The following is a 7,163-nucleotide window of genomic DNA, read 5'->3' as shown; positions in this document are numbered from 1 at the left end:
GACAAATTCTTTTTGGTCTCTGGGACAATTGGATTTTAAAAATGTTGGATTCTCATAAGAACCAGGATTAGGAATAAAGCTTCATTACAGACACCTTTAAAAGCTGTTTAGCTGTTTATTGTAGCCTAAGGCTAAAGTACAGTAAATTACCAACATCCAGAGGTCCTTTTGTAACTAGGGGTCGCCTGTAAGTCGGGTGCTCTTAAGTAGGGGACCGCCTGTAATCATAATTGTAGTCATACATGGAGTTATATTTAGTATAAAACACAATTTATGCAGCTAATAGGTTTTGTTGTAGAAGGAAGTGGCATTATGCTTCTAATTCACATCATAATTGTTGAAGATATACATTGCACCTTATTTTATCATGACTAGCAAAGTAATTTCAGCCTATGTATTCATTAAGGAAAGTTCAGCACTTGAGTTAAAATGGTCTCTTATAGATTTATATCTGGGGCTCAAACCCCTAATCATTGTAAGGTGACTTTCAAATTAAATGAGTCTGTGTCCAGCGCTGGAATTGACTAACTTGAAGGAAAGACAAGACCTGTCCTTGCAGGAAGTTAGCAACAAGACCAACAAGTTTATTGAGGGACGGACATTTATAGAAAACCATAAGGCACTTTACATAAGGCGTGTAATTAGGAAAGCAGCAACTATAATTGGGTGTTCTCACCCAGGAAATGTAACACTATTGGATGTAAGCACACAAAGGAGTCTAATACTATTGGCTACATGCAAATACTGAAACTTCCCAGGTGTTCACCTAGATACCTTCCACTAGGTGGTGCTAGCGAGCACTAAGTCTTTGTTCAGAGAGGGAAACACCCAAACTTAGTTATTATTTCACAAAGTTAAATGAAATGAATGCTGAATCTTTAAAATGTCCGACAATACGTAAGATGGCGTCTGAGTCCAGTGTAATATCTTTAACAATTCCCCCCTTTTGAGCTTTGCATGGCCTGTAACTGTTGTCCAAAGTGACCTCCTCAAACTCCAGGTACCCACAGGTAGGCTAAGCCCTTACCTGCTGGACTTGTTAACTCTTCACCAGATCCCCTGGAGGCCAGTCACTCGGGGGTTACAGGCCTGCACACTCAAATTACATAATTGTGTTTCCATAGTTTATGGGTTTATTAACAGGCTGGTTCTTCAACAAGACGGTATCCTCCACACCGGCACTTCTCCTGTCATGGTTCTTACCACCTGGACGGACATCTGGGACATGGTGGACTTGATGAGAGGTACCACACAACACACAATAAGTGACGAGAGCAAAATCACAATCCCCAATATCACCCCCACTTAAAGGAAACCCTTCCAATCCCCCAACCACAAAGTGAAGGACAAAGTGTCCACTTCTGAGTTTCTCTTGAGGTTCCCTGGACAGTCCTTCAATCTCTTCACGAGCATGGGTAATGGATCCATAGGGGGCGATGTCATCCCGGATGTATATGCGACAAGCCGCTCCCACCATCTTACAGACTCCTCCCTTCTCAGCAAGGATCATGTCCAAAGCCGTGCGGTTCTGGGAAGCATCTCGGATACAATCACAAATCTCTGTTGATTACAATAAAACCAGTTAACCCAACAAACATCTTTGCTCATAGCTCTCTGGGGAATAATGGACTCTAGACCTGCCCATATCTGATTGTGGGCCTTGTACTCATCTGGGACCCCCCTTGGTGCTCCCACTGTATCTATATAAACATTGTCATCTAGGTGCTCCTCTCAGACCTCCAGAATCCTTTGGGATTCTCCACCTTTACTTTATGTGTCTGACTCAACTTATCCCTGGGGATGACGAGGAAGGAATACACAAGTGTTATCACAGTACACTCACCTTCCCAGCCTCTAGGCCTGACCTGACTCTCCTATCCCCACAAATCCAGTACATCAGACACTGCTAATACAGGGTTACCTGTGCTGTCAATGTTATAGAAGGTCATTGTCTTGTTGCACCAACCGTAGGTAAAGTCTCCTACCCTGGGGGCATCCTGGTCACCCCTATAGATACAGTGATAGTCATGGTTGGGGTGTCCCTGAGCATACAGTCAGTCAGAAGAGACCAGCTAGCAGGAAGAATAAGTAAGCGTGGAAGCGTGCTGACTTCCCTCTAGCTTCACAGACGTGGCACTGGTCAGCAGGACTTGGAAAGGACCGTCATAGCGAGGCTCCAGACTCTCTCTCTGGTGTCTCTTTACCACCATGTAGTCTCCAGGCTTCAGGTTATGCATCCTGAGGTCTCTGACTGGATCTGAAAAAGGAATCAGAAACACTTTTGCCGACCTTTTCCAATGCCTGGCTCAACTGTGTGGCATGTTCCACCTGGTTTCCTGCCATCAGCTATAGGGTCTATGGGAAGTAGGGGCCTAGTCTGGGTGCACAGCCAAAAAGGACTTCAAAGGGGACAATCCCATCTTTCTGGTGGGTGTGGTCCTAACTGTATGGTGGGCAGCAGGAAGGCACTCGCACCATGGTTTCCCTGTTACTTCCATGGCCTCCCGGATCTTTAACTTAAGAGTGCCGTTTAGTCTCTCAAACCGACAACTAATTTGGGAAGGGGTGTGCAGGGCCTCTTCTACACCCAGGAGGGACAAGGTTTCAGGTTTTTACCTGTCCAGTGAAGTGGGTTCTGCGACCGGACTCTATGGTCTCTGGAAGTCCAAACCTGCAGAAAAATCTCACTCACCAACTTCTTGGCTGCAGCTCTGGCAGTAGCCTTGGTCATGGGAGAAGCTTCTGGCCACCCTGGAAAGAGATCAATGCACACAGGCACACAGGTATTCCTACGTACCACTTTTTGGTAGCTGGATATAATCCATCTGCAGTCTCTGGAAGGGATACAGCGGCTTGGGTGTCACCTTCCGTGGGGTCTTTACCACCTTACCCGGGTTGTGGTGGGCACAGACTATACAGGCTTTCACTAGTCTAGTAACAGGGGTAGTAATGCCCGGGCAAACCACTGATGGTTTATGAGCACTAGCATGGCCATTTTGGATATGTGTGTGTCCGTGGGCTACCTGACTTACTGTCGGGTGCAGGGCTCTGGGCAGGCACACCCTCTCTCCCAGCATCCAGGTCCCATCGGCATCTGGGCTCCAGCTTTCCTCCACACTCCCTTCACTTCTGATGACACTCGGGCCATCAGGGACTGGAACACCTGTGGATCAAACTTTCCAACTCAGAACTCACCGCTGAGACTTCAGGACAGTCTCTGGGATCCATCTGTGCAGCCGCCTTCGCCAGCCTGTCAGCAACATACTTGCCCTTGGCTTGTGGAGTTACCAAATTGTGTGTGCTTTTAGTTTTACTATCCTCACCTCTTGTGGAAGTAAGAGAGCATCCATGAGCACTATAACCAGCTTGCCATGCTTAAAGGGGGTCCCTGCAGAGGTGAGGAAATCTCTAGCCTTCCATAAGGGTTCATAGTCGTGTTTAGACCCCAGACCTATACCTTGAGTATAGATGTTTGCCCTTTTACCTTCCACCAGCTGTAGCACTTCCCTGAGTGCCGTCACTGCACCTCCTGCGCTGACCTGTGTGGAGGGAGTGGTTCTGCTTGTACTACCTCATGTGCGCCACTGACCACTGTATATCCAGTGTAGAACCGTCTGTCTTCTCCTGCAGACCTGGAGCTATCTATGAGAAAAAACTCAACATCTGCATTAATCACCCTTCACTCCCCCCTCTCTGAATCCTGGGAGACTGGTGACAGAACGAAGGATTCAGAGCTGTGCACCTTATCAGTGTATCCTGGGGCATCAGGAGTGCACACTGGAGTCTGAGCTGTCTGGCCTTTGCTCAGATGCTTGGGCTGTACTTGGGTGAGGACACTGTGCAAGGTATATGGCGTTTGCACTGTAACTGAGTGATCTAGGGTCTGAGTGATCTAGGGTCAACTCACTGGCCTTGCTGCTGCAGCTACTAACACATGAGGGGCTCCCCTCACGACTGAGTCTAACCGGGTCTAATAGTGGGCCACTGGGGAGGCCACCACGTTCCTGGACTAGACACCTGTGGCGTGGCCTAGATACTCAGTGCAAAATAAAACATAAGTTTGATCCAGTGGGATGTGCCTAGGGCCGGGGCACACAGGATTTGCCACCTTAAGGCTATAGAAGGCATCAATTGCCTCCTGACTAAGGGCAAATGGGGAAGAGGCAATTCAATTATCAAGGGGCAACATTAGGCTGGAGGCAGACCTTATCCCAGGCTGCAGGAGCTGGCCAGTCCTAGAAACATGTGAAGAGGCTTAGGGCCTCAGGGCAGGGGCACATTCTGGACTGCCAGCTTTCTTCCCTCTGTCAGGTATCTGTCTGTGGCTGAGAAGCAGTGGCCTAGGAAGACCACCTTCTCCTGGCAGTACTGGAGTTTGTCTCCGGAAACTTTACAACCCTTCTGGAACAGAAAACACATAAGGTCAATAAATGCATCCTGGCAAACAAAAACAGTAGGTCCTCCGCATACTGGAAAGGAGAACATCCAGTAAGGGGCTAGTCTGCCAGTCTACTCCCTGTAGGGCCGTGTAGTATGGAGTACTGGCTGGGGGAGTTTTACCCCCCTTGTAGGAATCTGCACCAGGTATACTGGATTACTACACTGGTAAAGGCAAATAGGTACTGGTAATCCTCATGTAGGGGCACAGAGAGGAGAACATTTGCCAACAGGGAAGAGTTCTACAATGAAATGCACTAACTCTATTTGGGGGGGGGCTTTCAGAAGAGGGGGACTGTTCTTGCTGACATCCTTGTCCATTACCACCCCCCTTGTCCCGCCCTGTTGGGGCCGTCTAAGTTTCCTAGACTGTGTCTCTTTGTATTCTTATCACAAGCAAATTCCTTTAAGTCTTTTAGATTGTCAGCTCTGTTTCCCCCACTCAACACAGATGCTTTCTGTGCGCATCAAGGCCACTTCTCACAGACATAGATAAGCCAGCTCAGACAAAGCCCAGCTGCACAGAGATCTCCCCCTGATTAACTCTTTCAACTCCAGAAAGCAGGTACCAGAGACATTGCAACACTTTTTCTACTAATTTTTCTGCAATTGTCAGAATCAAATAAGTTTAAAAATAAAATAAACAAAATAAACAAACAGCGTTGCACACTCAAGACTCTTAGCAAATGTTTGAAATTGGTAAAAATATTTACCTGCCGGCATTTTATTTATATTTCAAACGTCCGCCAGGATGCCTCAAGGGTGACTCAGCTGCTATCCTACAACCAGCCTACAGTGTAGAGTTATAGGCAATTAACTTTCAGGGACTTGAAAAGAATATACTGTCTTAAGATGGCCACCACTAAAAGATGGTAGGGCGTGTCATCTTCTCTAACACCCCAGATACGGGGGTGGAGTCTAAGAGGGTGCTGGTTGCATTCCAAAAGATTTTTTTTTTTTTTTTTTAAATGAGCACTCTCTAGGATTCCTGTCCCTCTGCCCTGGTCCGTCCGTCCGTAGTCACTGGTCTAAGTCTCCAGTAATCAACCCCATCCACTTTCCTTTCTCATCAACTCTCTACTTACATCAAAACAACCTTCTGCCTGGGTGTGCCACTTTTTGTCTTTGAGCCAGCCACCATTTTCATCAAGTGCTGTCTCCTACCTCTGCACACTCAGGGGATCATCTAACATACCCAAAAACTTCAATACCTCATAACTTCCTTTTACCCACTCTTTACCTTTCCTGTGTGACACTATGTCAGTTGTCTTTTTAGGTCTGCAGTGTCCAGCTACAGTCTTACTTTGCTCACTACCCATTTTGTGGAATCTGTGGAATACCTGATTTTGTTCAAGGGCTATAGACATCCTCCGTACATACAGCTCCAGACTACCCCGCTAACTATCAGTAAGAACAAATTAGAGACCTTCACACAATATTTCAGAAATCAAGGAGATTACGCTCAACTGTAAAATTCCCGTCAGTGTCCTTCCTGCCTCTGTCCTTTCTGCATCACGGGGCCGCATCAATCCCGAAGGAAAGATACGTAAATTTGGCCAGAATTTGTCTCTGCAAACTTCCAGATTCTATCAGCGCTTACATGAACAAAAATCTCCACCATCACAAACTTTCTGAACTACATCAACAATCCACAAGAGGGCACTGCAGACCTTTTTCTACAACATACACAGGTTCCGTCCAGTCTCTGTCAATCAATCACCTTACAAGAGATCCTTTATCACATAAAGTGAACATACTATTATATATGGACATATAAGGCAAAGTGCATATTATCACACAAGGAGATGACCTTACCCAGTCCCTTTCAGCCAGTGAAACAGAACTACAGTCAAGGTAGACAAAAATAGACTTGACTTACCCCGACGAGCGCTCATTGTCAGTTCTGGTCACTGGCCGCCTTGACTCTTGCGGAGGTCACCTCGATGGCTAGATGCCCATAAAAGTATGCCCAACCAGGAGACGCCACTTCTTATAGATTTATATCTGGGGCTCAAACCCCTAATCATTGTAAGGTGACTTTCAAATTAAATGAGTCTGTGTCCAGCGCTGGAATTGACTAACTTGAAGGAAAGACAAGACCTGTCCTTGCAGGAAGTTAGCAACAAGACCAACAAGTTTATTGAGGGACGGACATTTATAGAAAACCATAAGGCACTTTACATAAGGCGTGTAATTAGGAAAGCAGCAACTATAATTGGGTGTTCTCACCCAGGAAATGTAACACTATTGGATGTAAGCACACAAAGGAGTCTAATACTATTGGCTACATGCAAATACTGAAACTTCCCAGGTGTTCACCTAGATACCTTCCACTAGGTGGTGCTAGCGAGCACTAAGTCTTTGTTCAGAGAGGGAAACACCCAAACTTAGTTATTATTTCACAAAGTTAAATGAAATGAATGCTGAATCTTTAAAATGTCCGACAATACGTAAGATGGCGTCTGAGTCCAGTGTAATATCTTTAACATGGTCTAATATTGAAATAAAATGTCAAGTTTTCGCTGAATAAATTGGTATGTTGTTTCTTTCTTACATAAAAATGCAAAGCTGTTCTACTGATTTCCTGCAAATATTTCCAGCTGTGAAGTTCTGCAAGATCTCAGGCATATACTTGTCTGGTTGCCATTACAAACATCATATGTCAAAAAGGATATTAAACATCAAAACTTTGCAGCCATCTAGATTGTTTTGCAAGTTGTAAAATG

The 7,163-nt window shown here is 45.8% G+C and overlaps 1 long non-coding RNA gene across 1 annotated transcript; it reads right to left on the bottom strand.

Annotated features, from left to right (window-relative positions):
* Positions 1-563: 563 nt before the first annotated feature.
* Positions 564-6,916, bottom strand: LOC140133052 (uncharacterized). The gene is made up of 2 exons (XR_011855780.1): positions 3,033-6,916; positions 564-2,257 (listed from the first exon to the last, which is right to left on the bottom strand). It is a non-coding gene; the product is annotated as an uncharacterized lncRNA (long non-coding RNA).
* Positions 6,917-7,163: the final 247 nt, after the last annotated feature.

Source organism: Engystomops pustulosus, chromosome 5 (genome assembly GCF_040894005.1).
Source record: "Engystomops pustulosus chromosome 5, aEngPut4.maternal, whole genome shotgun sequence".
Taxonomy (NCBI): Eukaryota; Metazoa; Chordata; class Amphibia; order Anura; family Leptodactylidae; genus Engystomops; species Engystomops pustulosus.
The sequence above is the reverse complement of the archived record's forward strand: the minus strand, read 5'-3'. Positions and strand labels throughout refer to the sequence as shown.